Here is a 16,928-nt window from a genome sequence, read left to right on the forward strand (position 1 = left end):
TTATTTGTTTATTTGAGAAACATGACATCATGGAATTATGAGAATTTTGTTGTTGGTAATTCTACTTTTGATCCTCCTTATGCATATTGTGAAGGAAACCACCCAGGGCAAAATTATCAAAATATTCCTGAGAGCGAGTTTTGTGCACCAACTCAATCTTATGTGTGGAATGTGTGTGATATGTGTGGTGGTCAAGATGGTCACTTTCACGGTTGTGCTTATATTTCTTACCTTCCCCCAACCCCTTACTTTGATGGTTCTTCTTTTTCTGGTGAAGTTAATAGGAACAAAGAACCTAGGGAAGCTGACCTAAAGAAGCTCGAAGATATGTTAAAGTGCATTTTGGAACAACAGAGTAAATTACTACTGCGGATAGAAAGGCAGGAGGAAACTATTCACAACTTGAAAGTTCACATGAGTCAACTGGTTGAAGTTTTTAATGCTCAACAAGCCAATATTGTGAATAGTATCCAAGAAGAGCGTGAATTAGATACAGAAATTGATGAGCTAGAGGAGGAGGCTAGAGTAGAACACCAACAATCAATCACACTAGATTTTGAGGATGTCGATGTTGTAGAAGAGATACTAGAGTCAACCAAGGATATTGAGGATACATATTTAGTTGACTCTATTGTCATTAGTGTTGAGAATGTAGATAGTCCCAATGTTCATGTAGTTGAGCGCATTGGTCCTCACTCCAAGCATTTTTCCACATTGTGTTTAGATGATGATATGGAAATAGAGTCGTCCGAGCCATTTGAGGAGTCAAGGAATGAGGAACAAAGTGCTTACATTCTGGAATTCTTCTTGCCAGAAAGTCGGGATTACACACCTCATATAAAGGCCAAGAAGTGCAGAATACTACATTATTTTATTGGGCCAGTCAGATTCGTTCCACCACCCCAGGAGCATGATCATAGAGCAGAATCAAAACTTGGGGTCCGATTCATAAGTTCAAAGTGGAGGCAGAAAGTGATTCACGTCGTGCCGCGACGTTAAATCAAGCGCTTGTTGGGAGGCAACCCAGCTTTATTGCTTTCTTTTATTTATTTTTTTTTTTTTTTTTTTTTAATTGTATTATTTTTGTAGTGTCAATTTTTTTATTTTCTAGGAGCATGGAAAGCAAAGGTATTGGAAGGATGCATCAGCAAACCAAATGGTTGGAACTAAGTGTGAGGTACCCACACGAAGGACCAAGCTTGGGAGAAGTCTGAGTACCCCATGAACTGCTAGTGCTTCGGCCTTTGGCCTACCAGGGAGTTTCTTTTACCCTCTTGTATGTATGGGTGTGCATTGGGGACAATGCACAATTTTAAGTGTGGGGTGAGGAGATTGTCTGGGTGATTTTTCATGCTACTTTAGCTGTGTTTTTTTTTTTTAAAAGATTGGACTTTTCCTGATGACGGATCTTCTAGACAGTTTTCTTGAGGGAAGTAAGTCTAAAGAAAATACCAAAAAGATTTTTTGTTTTGTTAGGTAGTGTAGCAATTACCCCTTGGTTTTTCTTTAAACCACGGTTCTTTTCCAAGGGTTTTATTTGAACCGGGTGTAGTTAGTTTTTTTTTTGGGAATAGGAGCCATTGTGTTTTGTTTTGAAATGAAGCAATATCTCTTGACTTTGTTATGCCTTGAGAATAGTGAGTACTTTGGCTGTGACGCTTAGGCTCAGTTTTTGACTCTTGTATAAGTACCTTAAATTGTATGATCTTAAATTTGCTTAACTGCTCTGACTAGGGTGTCTTGATGAATCCAATCCTGAGTGAGTTATGTGCCATGTGTGTGTAAGGTTTTGTGATATTCTGTGCATTGCATTTGATGCCTAGAACTTGCCCCGTGTGTTTGCAAAGCGAAATAGTAGTTTTATTCAGTCTAGGAAGTGATATAGGCATTTCTTTGTTGAGCCAGATATGTATATTTTACCCGCCTAATTATTATGTATCGTAGTTAACCCCTTTGAGCCTGTAATCCTGTTTCTTTGGCAACCACATTACAAGCCTTACCCATTTGTTCGAATTAACCATCTATTTGAACCATTGTAACCTCTCATGAGCACTTGAATTATTTATGAACTTTGTAAAAGTTAAAGTGTGGGGTGGTTGGTTTGGCTTTTGAGTGGAACTAATGAAATAAGGAGAAAGGTGCACTGTTTTGAAAAAGTAAGAGCCACTTGAATTGAAAAAAAAAATAGTTGGATTCTTGTGAAAAAAAAATTCCTTGATAAGTGGTGGCTCTTGATGTAAGTGTGCTTAAAGAAGAATGGGGTAATATACATTGATGTGAAGGTGGAGTTTTGGTTTGACATAAGTATGGGGTTTGAATGTTAAAGTATATGTATTAAAGTGCTTAGGGAGGTGTAGTCACTCTTATATCTAAATGTATCCTACCCGTCCCGTAGCCTACATTACAACCAAATAAAGTCCTAATTGATCCAAGATTGAATGAGCTCGATTAGTGGAGTAGTACACTACGGGCAAGCTTATGGTGCATCTTTTGTGGCATATGAATGTTATTTCTGAGAGTGAGTGAATTCTTTCTATCTTGAGTTCCTAAGTGTTCTTAAATTTTATTGTGTGGAACTACTCTCTTTTGTTGTGTGAGGGCACTTGATTCATGAAGGAAAGGTAATGTCAGTGACCTCTATATTAGAGTAAGTGGGTGAGTTGTGAATAACGTGTGGTACTTGTGAGTCAAATCTTGAGGTGAAGATGTTACGCTTTTGTGCTTAGTCTATTTTAAATACTCTTGGTGTGATGAGTTAGGAGAATTGTTTAAAAAGGTCGTGTCTATAAAAAAAGTGTAGTTTGATTGCTCGAGGACGAGCAATGGTTTAAGTGTGGGGTGTTGATGATAGGCTATAATTGCATATTTTAGTCGCTTATTACACTCGAATTTACTGCACTTTAATTGAGTTTGCGCTTTAATCGCTAGTGTTTTGCACTAATTGTGTGTTTTATGCCTTGTAGGTGTGATTCCGAGCTATATAGATGTTATGGAATGAATTTAAGTGATTTGAAGCTTTGAAGTCTGAGTAAAAGCTCAAGGAATTAAGCCGGGATCGTGTTCGGGGGTCAAATTTGATAATTAAGTACGAACGAAGACTTGAGGAGGCATATTGCGCACTGTCTAGTAAAATAGACATAACTTTTTGCTCAGAACTCCATTTGGGCTCCACAATATATGGTTGGAAAGCTAACTCAAAGGGCTACAACTTTCATGTTTTACGTTTTTCCAAATTCCAAACGGAACAGGGTGAAAAACCGCGGTTTTGCCGCGACCGCGGCAGAACCGCGGTAGAAGATGGTCGCGGACAACTGAAGAATCAGAGGGCATGTTTGGCCGCGGTTCCACCGCGACCGCGGCAAAACCGCGGCAGGAAGCGAAAATTTCAGGGACTAAAGTGCAAAACATGGGATTTTAAGTCCTAAACCCTATATTAAACAAAGGAGGCCGGCCAAGAACAAGAGGGGGACATATTTTGGACACAAATTAGACCTAAGGAGGCGGAGAGACACTACTTTAGGGTTAGACAACACCCTTGGAGGCAAGAACACATTGGGAGCAAGGCGGAGAATTCTTCTACGAGTTTTTCCTTCCTCTTCCTATTTTTCATTGTTGGTTATGACTTTTAGTATTGTAGTTTTACATACTATTATGAATAGCTAATTTGTTATCTAGAGTTTTGATAGAACCTTTTGTAGGATAAATTCTTGTTATGTTTTTATATAATTGAGCCATAGCTTTTCTCTATTTGTTCAACTACGTTTATATTCTGGTTGATTGAAGAGCTCTCAATTAGCTGTGCCTATTTAGTATGCATAACTCGGGAGAGAGTGCATATTTAGGTAATTGTTGAACAACACCACTCCCAGAGTATATGAGGGATCAATAACCGAGGGTTTAAAGGCGGGATTAGGGATAACGAAGCCTTGGGTGCGATCTGAAGTGAGCTGTATTAAAAGCCAGCTAGCGTAGCTCGGGAGAGTGTGTCTAGTAAATTGTCGTAATTACTCGGGAGAGATTTACGGCAATAAGAGTGCTCATGATCGGTAGAGAATACTTAGGCGAAATTATAGAAGACATAGCGGGAAGGATTCCGACAATTGGGGTAATCATAACTCTAGACCTCCTTAATCTTTTCTCTAACCCTCAGTATCTTTAGTTGTTAATTTACTATTTTAATTTGTTAGTTAAGTAGTTAAACACAAGAATCTTAATATCTATAGGTTAGGAATTGTTCAAGCTTGTCTTCTTGGTGATAGTGAACAGCTGTAGCTAAACCTTAGTTCTCTGTGGGATTCGACTCCGGACTTGTAAACCGGATTATATTTGCAACGACCGCATTGTCCTTTTTATAAGGCATAGTTGGGCGTGATCAACGCCTTATCTTGTTGAGGACATTTTCCATAGGGAACAATAATTCTGATAAAGAACTGGCGAGAGTAATTGGGGACGAAAGTATAGAGCTGTAAAGGCTGAATAGTAGTTTGATGATTGTTGGAGCAAGCTATGAGAAATAGAAAGAAGCCCCAAAAAATGACATGATCTTATGAAAAAAGAAAGAAGAAAATTCTACTTGCCCCCTTTGGAAAATATTATCCACTGATAATGGGCTCTTGAACGCCACCATATGGCATGAACTATTCTGGGAAATAATTCTCCCCTTGCCCCCCCTCCCGGGCTGAAGGAATATGCATTATGATGGTTATAATGTAGGCCCAATTTTGATAGTGAAATCACTAGTAATGACTCCAATTTTTGTAGTTTCCTTTGACTGATGACTACCATGACTACTTGGGATTATATTTTTCCAAATCATGTGTTCTGATTTCTGATCAAACGCTCAAGCAAGCAAATGTTTTTTTGTGACTTCCAGTCATTTTAAAAATTTCGGAGCAGTGTAAATAGATTGTTAGTAAATTTAATGAAGAGCTTGGAAACATCAATGAGTACAGCATCTTCACTCGGACATACACACACATTCTCAACCAGTTATTGAGAACGAGCAATGTTTTGCTCTGCACACAGATTCGTGGTATAGTTGATTTAACGTCCAATGAACTACAGAGATTTTTCATCTTCTGAATGAAGGACGTAACTCCTTCAACACGATTTTTCAAGAGACCGTATAATTTGCAAACTCAACGAATAGTAGCCAACCCAACATGCACTACCAACTTTATATTCTAGCCATTATTGATATGGGTGAAGTGTATAGGACCTTGCATGTTTTTTTCTTTAATAGGGGAACCATCCAGCTTCCAAACTCGCATGTCTTACTCCCTAATGCCACTCTGTACAAAGTATATGCAAACTACCTATTATATGTAGCTACGCTAGCATGTAATGCAAAATGCATGCCTTACTACTATGACCTACGTACTCTCTAGACCCATGCCCTACTACTACGACCTAACGTACTCTCTAGACCGCCTATCTACGTGTCCTAGGCCGTGTCCTAGGCTGCAGAACAAAGATAAGGCTGACATATCTAGTAAACTCAGCCCAAGACTCACTGTGGAGTCTCCTCCTCCGATCACGGGGAGGAGTATAATCCTCTCCATAGTGATAATAAAAAATGTCCGGTTGGTATATGGTACCATCCGGACGAAGCAAATACAGTCCTCCGCTCCGTTGTATGAGCTGGTTAACTAGGAAGTAATAGCAATCGTAGCGCGTGATATCTATCTCGCGCATTCTAAGTCTAGAACCTACCCGTCGCTGATAGATCAGGAGGATAATATCTCCCACCCGAGGAGTGCCTGCAAAATATACAATATAAAATGCGGAGATGAGTAAAACTAGAGTTCGAGCAAGCAACTATTAGTCTCACAAAAGCCATGAATATGGTATATCAGAGTTCAATTTGTGGTGAACCCTTGTGAACACTTCACTAGGGCTAATGAATATGGTATATCAGTAATTGATGAAGGGAAATATTATCTTGTTGTGGAAGATAAGAAATATCCTGTTACTGTGTCATATGAGCCTTTAGATCACATATAAGAGTCCTAATAACTAGTTAATGTGGAATTGTAGTGTTCATCTCCTTTCTTTGTATAGCTCGCCTTCTTGTATTTTCATCTGAAAATTTATATTGGCTTCAGTTGATTATAGTCTTTTAAGCAGAACAAATGTTAAATTTCTTAATTTTTATTGTCTTTGGATAGCTGCTATACCATCTTCCTAAAAGATAATTTGGAGTCAGAGAAATCTGTCTATGACTGAGTTAGCATCTTCTTATTGAACTGCAAAAAAAATGCTCTCTGCGGAAAGGATAACGAGCTTATTGGAAATACAAAGTAGTTGTAACAGAAGTTAAATGATCTCTGCTTTCGGATGTGATGATGGTCTAAGCTTTATTGTTCATCTTTAATTTTAGCATACATGGTTGTCTATTGGCAGAAAAAGATAGCATTTTGTCCAGTTATTTGGACTAATAATTACTTTAGTTTTTTCCTTTCTTTTTATATGTAATTTAGTCATCTTACAAAATATAATACGTAGTACTAATATTTACATTGGTAAAAAATTCAAGTTACTAAAATGTTAGCCACGTATTTACAATATGTTACTATGGATCTTATTGTAAAAAATATTATTTACCAATATGAAGATTTGAGTATCTTAATTCAAAGTCTAAAATATTTCTATTGTTAAAAAATAAACAGTCTTTATTTCTACTTTTATAAGGAGTTTTGTATAAAATTCAATATTGTCTAAGCAAAAATAAGATAGAAAATTCACAACTAAACATAATTTTGGGGCCCCAAAATTTAGGCGGCTGATAGTAGACGATAATCATGCAATTTAGATAACATTTACACTCTAATTTTACCGCACTTTATCAATGTTTGAATGTAAAAGATAACAAAATGCTCTAATTAAGAGTTTTATGCTTTGCAGGAGCCATTCTGAGCTAGCAGGAAGCTAAAAGAGTGTTTTGGAGTCAATATGGAGCATGGAAGGCCAATATGAAGATAACACGGTTGAAAAGAAGAAAGAAGAGCAAGGACCAGCTCCGCGGTCAGGTCCGCGGCCGCGGACAGAAGTTGTGTCAAATCCACGGTCTATCACGGTCCAATCCGCGGCCGCGTACGGGTTGACGAGAGCCAAAAATTCAGGGTCAATTTTGTAATTTCCAGGATGACTCTCCTTGACCTATAAGAAGCCTAGCTCGCCCAAAAAGAGGATATTGAGGTTTTTGGAGGGATTTTGAAGGCAAGAACAGGCAAGAAGCAAGGCGGAAGATTCGGCATAGAGTTTTTACGTTTCTTCTTCTTGTTTTTATCATTGATGATGAATTCTATCGTTATGATTGTGAAAACGATTATGCATAGCTAAACTCCTTATCTAGGATTTTTATGGAACCTCTTGGAGGATGAATTTCTTGTTATGTTAATATAGATTTGCCATAATATTTTCTCTGTTTGTTCAACTATATGGTGATTGTTGTTGATTGAAGGGCCCTCAATCGGCTGTGCCTATTTAGTATGCATTACTTGGGAGAGAGTGCATATTTAGGTAGTTGTTTAACAACACCACTCATAACGTATACGAGGGATCAATACGAAGGGTTTAAAGGTGGGATTAGGGATAACGAAATCTTAGGTGCGATCTAAGTGAGCGGTAACTACGGCCAGCTAGCGTAATTCGGGAGAATATATCTAGTTTATTATTGTAATTACTCGGGAGAGAGTTACGACAGTCAGAGTGCTCATGATCGATAGAGAAGACTTAGGCAAATTTGTAGCAAACATAGCTGAAAGGATTCCGACAAGAGGGGAAATCAGAACCTTAGACCATTCCTATTCTTGCTTACAACCCGTTTATAGCTAGTTCTTAATTACCGCATTTTTATTATGTAATATTTAGTTAATAAACACCCAATTTGTTACTCAAATATCTCTGAAGGTTGAACATGTGAATTTTGTGAGTCCAATAGCTGTTATTGATAGGTTAATTCCCTGTGGGATTCGACTCCGGACTTGTTAACCAGAATATATTTGCAACGACCGCTTTGTCCTTTTTATAAGGCATAGTTGGGCATGATCAAATTTTGGCGCCGCTGCCGGGGAATTAACGGTGTTATTGATTGCAGTTAAAAAGAAATGCAAAAATTCTTAGTGTAATCAATTTTTTCCTCAATTTAAACTACCATTGAAATTCTAACGTTTATAGCAGTAGTTGTTACAGGTGCATGCCTAGAAACTCCTCAAGAGCTGGTGAATTGTTCGAAGCATTATCGGATCTTGAGAAAGTTTTCAAGGAATTGAATCGTGCAAAAAGGAAAGGCAAACAACAACAGAACTCAACCAAAAACATTGAACCAGACATGGAAGACGATAATCTAAACAACAGAAACAACGTGAATGACCCAAACGATCAGGGTGTGGTACCTCTTATGCCAGAAGCTGCACTATATGATTGGGCACAACCCACCGCTGACAACTTAGCAACTGCCATTGTAGTCCCTCAGATACAAGTAGATTCATTCCAGATCACAAATAACATGCTACATTTGTTGTAGAACAGGGGACTGTTCTCTTGGTCATACGTTGAAGATCCTCAGCAGCATCTAAAGAATTTCCTGTCAATCTGTGCCACGCAGAGGCAACACAACGTGACACCAGAAGCAATACGTTTGTTGTTGTTTCCATTCTCAGTGACAGGAGCAGCTCAGACTTGGCTTAATTTACTCCCCATAAACTCCATCACTACTTGGGAGGAATTAGTCAAGCAATATTTTAACAAATTTCATCCACCCAACAAGACTGCTCAGCAAATTGATGAGATATTGAGCTTTAGACAGAAACCAACGGAGACGCAACAAGAAACGTGGGGGAGATTCAAGGGTCCGCTGGTTACGTGTCCACATCACGGTATTCCGGAGCAGATGTTGGGGCAGAGATTTTACATGGGTTTAGCAGATAGTTTGAAAGCCAATGTTGATGCTTCAGTAGGAGGAGCATTTTTGAGCAAAACATTCAGAGAGAGCAAGATCCTACTTGACAAGATGGCACAAAACTCAGGATGGACAACAAAAAATGCTCCAATCACTCCCGTGGTTCAATCAGTGGCTCTAGACCCGGCTAACTCCATAGCTGAAAATATGGCCACTCTACTGACACAAATGAGCATCCTCACCAAAAAGGTTGATGAATCGGGCCAGAAGCAGCAGGTACACATAGTTGATGCAACTAATTGAGGTTTATGTACATCATGCATTAATCAACCATATGCCTGCTCGTGGAGTGCTGAAGGTGATAACCAACAATATCAGGAAACATGAGTTATGTGGCCAACTACGGGGGACCGAGACCAGGTGGCCAGAATTGGGGTCAGCAGAATCAACAATATAGACCAGCTCAGCAGCAGTACAACAACAACAATAACCATGGGGCTATGTGACCACAAGGTCAAATGATGCCTTACCAAAGGCAACAAGGGTACAACCAGCAAAATCAGCAGCAGGCTTATCAACAACCTCCACAACAGCAGATTGTGAGACATGAAGACGGGTTTGCTAAACTTGAGGGAATGATGCAACTAGTGATTGGGTCCACTGGAAAACTAACTAACAGAGTATACTCACATGAGTCAGCGATAAAGAATATTGAGATCCACTTAGGACAGATTTCCATGGCTCTAAATAATCGTCCTCATGGGACGTTACCTGTAGACACCCAAATCAATCCAAAAGAGCAGGGCCCCAAGCAGCTGATGGCAGTGAGTCTCCGAAATGGTAGAGACTTAGATCTAGAGCAAGAAATTGCTCATGAAAGCAGACCGACGGAGACACTAGTGCCAGTACCCGTTGAGCTAGACAATTCAGCAGGGTTAACTGAGGTGACGGTATAGTAGGCACAAGAGAACACCAATAAAGAAGAAGAAGTTGTGAAAGAGACGGAGGTTGCACCGGAGCCAACAATGGAAGCAGTGCCTGAACAAGAGAAAAATCAAATCACATGGAAGAAGCGACCTCCAGCACCATTCCCACAGAGATTGGCCAAGTATCAGAAAGATGAGAAATACAAGAAATTCTTGGAGATGTTGAAGCAAATTCAGGTAAACATTCCATTGATTTATGCGTTAAAGGAGATGCCTGGTTATGCGAAGAAGATGAAGGACTTGATGTTCCGCAAGCTCGACTTTCAAGATTTGGCCACGGTTACACTGGCTCAGACCTGCAGTGCAGTTGTAATGAGACCCATTGCTGAAAAGCTGTCTGACCCAGGGAGTTTCACAATTCCTTGCACAATAGGCAACTTTGCATTTGCTAAGGCACTGTGTGATCTGGGAGCAAGCATAAACCTTATGCCCCTGGCTATCTACAAAAGGCTAGGCATTGGAAGAGCTAGACCCACGTCTATGTTACTACAGCTAGCTGATCGAACAGTGAAGAGACCCTCTGTGATTCTAGATGATGTATTGGTACAGGTTGGGAAGTTTGTGTTCCTAGCAAATTTTGTCATCTGGAAAGTCGGGTTGACGAGGAAATCCCCATAATTTTGGGAAGGCCATTCTTGGCCACTGGGAGAGCCTTAATTGATTGTGAAACTGGAGAGCTCAAGATGAGATTAAACGATGAAGAGATAACATTCAACGTGCAGAAATCTATGCGAAGACCAAGTGAATTTGCTAATTGCTCTCTAATAGATGTGGTGGATGTAGTCTTGGAGGAGTAAGATGAAGCTTTGAACATTAAAGACCCTCTAACAGCTTGTCTCATGAACTTAGACGAAGCTAAAGGTGAAGACTTGGTAGAGTGGGTACTTGCTCTTGAAGGCCAAGGTTTTTGGAAAAGGGAGCTTGAATTTGAGCCTTTGCACTTAGAGGAAAGAAAAACTCCTCCAGCTAAGCCATCAATAGAAGAGCCATAAAAGTTGGAACTGAAGCCACTGCCATCCCATCTCAGGTATGCATTCTTAGGACCTGACTCAACTTTACCTGTTATTATCTCAGCTAGTTTGTTAGATGTGCAGGCAGAACAACTTTTGCAGGTACTGAGTGAGTTCAAGACTGCAATTGGGTGGACCATTGCAGACATTAAGGGGATCAGCCCGACCTTCTGTATGCATAAGATCCTGCTGGAAGATGGGCACAAACCTTCTAGAGAACATCAAAGAAGGCTGAACCCCAACATGAAAGAAGTGGTAAAAAAGTAAGTGATTAAATGGTTAGATGCGGGAATCATATTCCCCATCTTTGACAGCAACTGGGTTAGCCTAGTGCATTGTGTACCAAAAAAGGGAGGTATGACAGTAGTGATAAATGAGAAGAACGAGTTGATCTCTACACGAACAGTCACAGGTTGGCGAATCTGTATGGATTACAGAAAGTTGAACTTGGCTACCAGGAAGGACCATTTCCCACTGCCATTCATTGATCAGATGTTAGATATATTGGCAGGGAGGTCTCACGGGTATAATCAGATTTCTATTGCCCTGGAGGATAGAGAGAAAACGTCATTCACCTGCCCTTATGGAATCTATGCTTTTCGGTGAATGCCGTTTGGCCTATGGAACGCACCCGCCACATTCCAAAGGTGCATGATGGACATCTTCACAAATATGGTAGAGGAGATAATAAAGGTTTTCATGGATGACTTCTCAGTGGTGGGGAACTCATTCAATGATTGCCTTGTGAACTTGAGAAGAGTTTTGAAAAGGTGTATCGAGACTAATCTGGTACTCAAATGGGAAAAGTGCCATTTCATGGTACAGGAAGGTATAGTCTTGGGGAAACTAGTGTCAAGTAAAGGTATTGAGGTGGATCGTGCAAAGGTTGATATGATAGAAAAGCTTCCACCACCCACCTCCGTCAAAGCAATCAGAAGTTTTCTTGGGCACGCCGGTTTCTATAGGAGATTTATAAAGGATTTTTCTAAAATTGTTAACCCCTTGTGTAAATTTCTTGAAAAAGATCACCCTTTTGTGTTTTTTGATGACTGCAGGGTAGCTTTTGAGGAATTAAAGAAGAGATTGGTAACAACACCTGTCATAGAAGCGCCCGACTAGGAGCAACCATTTGAGCTGTTGTGTGATGCGAGTGACTATGGTGTGGGAGCAGTTCTTGGGCAGCGAAAAGATAAGATCATGCATCCAATATACTACGCAAGTAGAACGCTGAGTGGAGCCTAGCTAAATTACACTGTGACCGAGAAGGAGATGTTGGCAGTGGTGTTCGCATTTGACAAGTTCAGGTCATACCTGATAGGCTCGAAGGTAATTTTTTATACTGACCATGCTGCTCTCAGGTACTTAATTGAGAAGAAGGAGTCAAAACCGTGCCTGATTCGATGGGTGCTACTGCTGCAAGAATTTGATTTGGAGATCCGTGACCGAAAGGGAACGGAGAACCAAGTAGTTGACCGTTTATCCAGGCTGGAAGGAGCTGAAAAGAAGGTTGAGGTAGAAGAAATTCTAGAAACTTTTCCAGATGAACAACTGCTAGCCATAAGTCTCGAGGAAGCGCCATGGTATGCAAACATTGCGAACTACCTGGCGTTCATCTGCTCAAAAGAAAAAGTTCTTTCGTGATTGTCGCATGTATTATTGGGATGAGCCTTATCTGTTCAGGATTTGTGTTGATAACATGATCCGGAGATGTATCCCCGAGATAGACCAATCTTCTATTTTGCAGGCATGTCACGCATCACCAAATGGTGGGCCCTTCAGGGGAGTAAGGATAGTTGCGAAAGTCTTGGAGTCGGGGTTCTACTAGCCAACACTGTTCAAAGATGCACATCTATGGATAAAGGGCTGTGACGAATGCCAACGAACCGGGAACATTTCCCGCAGACATGAGATGCCCATGAACCCTATTCAGGAGGTAGAAGTGTTTGATGTATGGGGGATCGACTTCATGGGGCCTTTCGTCAGCTCATATGGCAATAAGTACATACTCGTCGCTGCGGACTACATGTCCAAATGGGTAGAAGCTACAACACTCCCTACAAATGATGCAAAGAGGGTAATTGGTTTTTTGAGAAAGAACATATTCACCCGATTTGGCACCCCAAGGGCAATAATCAGTGACGGAGGCACTCACTTTTGTAATCGAGCCTTTGCAAAGTTGTTGGAGAAGTATGATGTACGCCACAAGGTGGCCACCCCATATCATCGACAAACAAAGCAGGCAAGTGGAAGTCTCGAATAGAGAAATAAAGAGTGTGCTGACTAAAACCGTGAATGCTACTAGAACAGATTGGGCGAGGAAGTTAGATGATGCACTTTGGGCGTATCGAACCGCTTTTAAAACTCCAATTGGCATGTCGCCATACAAGTTGGTATTTGGTAAGGCGTGTCATTTACCAGTAGAGTTGGAGCATAGAACTTGGTGGGCGTTGAGACAGTTGAATCTTGATAGTGAAGCTGCAGGAACAAGTAGAGTAACGGAGTTGCACGAGCTTGATGAGTTTAGATATCACGCTTTTGAGAGAATAAGATTATACAAGGAGAGAATTAAGATGATACATGATAGTAATATTATTGAGCGGAATTTTAAACCTGGAGATACGGTATTTCTATACAACTCACGTCTGAGGTTGTTTCCGGGCAAATTGAAATCGCGATGGTGAGGGCCTTTTCGTGTGGTTGAAATTCACCCCACGGGTTCCGTAAAGATTGCTGCGAGTAATGACTCTCGTACGTTTAGAGTTAATGGGCATGGATTAAAACATTATGTGGGCATGGAGGAAGCAAAGGAAGTGTTAGTGACCTATTTGATCGAGCCTCCAAAGTTAAGCGTACTTTAAATATACTTATCTGCGTCGTGTCGCGATGTTAAATCAGGCGCTTCATGGGAGGCAACCCATTGATTTGTTGTATTCATCGTGCCGCGATGTTAAATCAGGCGCTTGTTGGGAGGCAATCCATCAAATTTTTTCACTTTGATCGGTCTATTAAGGTGCAGTAATGAAAGCATGCGCAGCGGAAGGGCTCGGGGTGACGAAAGTATCCCGAAGGTAGGCAAAAACGCAAAAAAGCAACAAAAATCTTGGACGCCTGTCCGCGGCCGCGGATCTGGCCGCCGACCTGGCGCCGTTCAGGTTTAAAATTTTAATTTTTTTAATTTTCTTTCCCCCCTTCCCCTTTAGTTCTCCCTCCCCCATTCATCCGCATCCCCTATTCGTTTAATCCCCCCTAACCATAAACAACATCACAAAAACAAAACAAAACCCTCCCGCTTCCCCAAATTCTTAACACCTAACGCAGCCCTCCCCCCATCTTCACAAAATCCCCTTCTCTTCCCCCTCCTCTCTACTCACCCACTCTTCAAGCTCCGGTTCTTACAAGATTCTCAAGTAAGTACATGCTTCTACTCTCTTCTGTTAGTTTCTTCTGTTTTGTTTTTTTTTCGATTTTTTTTCCATTCTTTTTCTCTTCTATTGTGGGTGTAAGAAACTAGAAATCTAGGTACTCTTATCTATGTTGTATTTGTTGGTATATATATTGATATGTGAGGACATTAGGTTGATTGGGTTAGGAAAACATTGTTGAGTTGTGAGGAATGAGAGTTTAATTGGGTCCTTGGGTACATTGGGGGGCATATGCATAGAAGGTGTTTGTTGAATTACCACAATGAACTTTCTAGTAGAAATTGTGACCCAGGGGGCGAGTGAAGTCTGAGTAACCGGCCGTGGTTCACCTATTCCGATGATTCTTGATAATGGTGGTTGTGTGTAGGTACAATGAGATCTTCAAAGAAGAGACGCACTATCGTGGTTCGTCTCGGGCACGGGCATCAGCCAGTTCAGGGCAGTTTGATAGAACAGGGTTGTCTCCAGAGTTGCCCAAGAATGTTTTGGTTATAAGGCTATTAGAAAGTCGGTACCAGAAAGGAGAGTTGACCGGGGTTCCCTCCAGGCTGAGTGCCCCAATATGTATAGAGAGTTGACTAGGCGCAGGCTCGACATCTTCTTCGAGGAACCGGAGGACGGTAACTTGTTGCTTGTTAGGGAATTCTATGCCAACTGTTCCGAACATGAGGATCACATTTGCATTGTGCGACAAAAGAGGGTGAATGCCTCGATTGAAGCCATCAGGAGAGTGTATCGCTTGCCGGCATTTACTGGGGAGATGGATTACTATGATAGTTACAAGCGAGAGCCCACAAATTGTCAATTGTTTTTCCAAACTATCTGTAAACCAGACAAGGAGGTAGTGTGGGTTGTACAGGGATCGAAGTTGCACTCCGCCTCACTCACCTTTGAAGGTAAGTTTTGGTTGTACATCATCAATAGTCGACTGCTGCCGTCCCACAACACCCCTGAAGTCAATGGACAGCGAGCTGCTTTGATCTGGTGCTTCATGAATAGCCACGATTTTTATGTGGCCAAGGTTATTCACTCTGAGATGTTCATCCGTTCAACACTGAGGAGGTATGGGTTCTTTTTCCCATCTCTGGTCACTAGATTGTGTCGGGCTGTACGGGTGCCGAACCCCAACGTGGACGGCAAGGTGAAGAAAGAAACAATGTTCCGGGCTTCCAAAGTGACCATTGGGAAAGAGACGGTGGCATCCAGTTCAACTAATAGTGATGATTCTGAAGCATCCGAGGAGGGAGATGATGAGCAAGATGAAGTGGGGGCTGAGTCGCCCTCCCATGAGCATGTTGTGGAAGCCGAAGGGCCGTCCGGGGTCGGTCGGGTTACACGGCTGGCAGCCTTAGAGCAGGAAATGGTAGGGCTGCGTACTACTATCACAGACTTGGGGACTAGAGTTGATGCCTTGGCCACCCAAAATGCTAAATCAGAGAAGAAAATCATGGGCTGGCTGCGTGCGCTGGGGAGGGCGTGTCACTTAGACCCCGGCACTGTCTCTGATCAAGACTGATCTTCCTACGGGAAGGTTACCTTTGTCCTCGCATTACTTTCTATTTATTGTACATGAGGACGATAGACATTTTTAAGTTTAGTTGGGTGGGGGTCGGGTACGTTCGTTTCGTTATGTTGTATATATATAGAAGTAGTAGTTGTAGTTACTGTCGTGTACGTCNTTTTGGTCTTTGGTTAGTCGTCTGAATGTGTGAAAAGTTCACATTTTCAACTTGTCCCAACGATGGATATCATTTGACGGGTTTCTTGAGGGTCTAAGTCGATATAAAAAAATTCTTTTGTAGGTAGTGTATCAATTACCCCTTGGTTTTTCTTTGGACCGCGGTTCTTTTCCAAATGTTTTTGTTTGGACCGGGTTAGTTAGTTTTTCATTTTTAATTAGGTACTTGTGGGCTAAGGGTTGATATGGAAGGAGGATCTCTTAACGTCATTATGCCCTTGAATACAATAGATACTTTAGTGTGACGCTTAGGCTCGGTTCTTGGTTCTTATTAGAGTGCCTTAAATTGTATGTTCTTAACTTGGCTTAGTACTCTGACTAGAGTATTTCGATGATCCAATCTGGAGTGAGTCATGTGCCATGTGTGTGTGAGGATTGTTGTATTCTGTGCACTGCATTGGATGCCTAGAACTTGTCCCGTGTGTGTGCAAAGTGAAATAGAAGTTTGTTCAGTCTTGAAAGTGATATAGGTGTTTCTTTGTTAAGACAGATATTTATATTTTACTTGCCTAATTGTTATGTATCGTAGTTAACCCCTTTGAGCTTGTAATCCTGTTTCTTTGGCAACCACATTACAAGCCTTACCCATTTGTTTGAATTAATCATCTATTTGAACCTTTTAACCTCTCATGAGCACTTGGATTATTATGAACTTGTAAAAGTTAAAGTGTGGAGTGGTTGGTTTGGCTTTTGAGTGGAACTAGTGAAACAAAGAGAAAGGTGAACTGTGTTGAGTAAGTAAGAGCCACTTGAAATATATATATATATATATATATATATATATATATATATATATATATATATATATATATATATATATATATTCCTTGATAAGTGGTGAATCTTGATGGAAGTGTGCTTAAAGAAGTA

Source organism: Nicotiana attenuata, chromosome 11 (assembly GCF_001879085.1).
Source record: "Nicotiana attenuata strain UT chromosome 11, NIATTr2, whole genome shotgun sequence".
Taxonomy (NCBI): Eukaryota; Viridiplantae; Streptophyta; class Magnoliopsida; order Solanales; family Solanaceae; genus Nicotiana; species Nicotiana attenuata.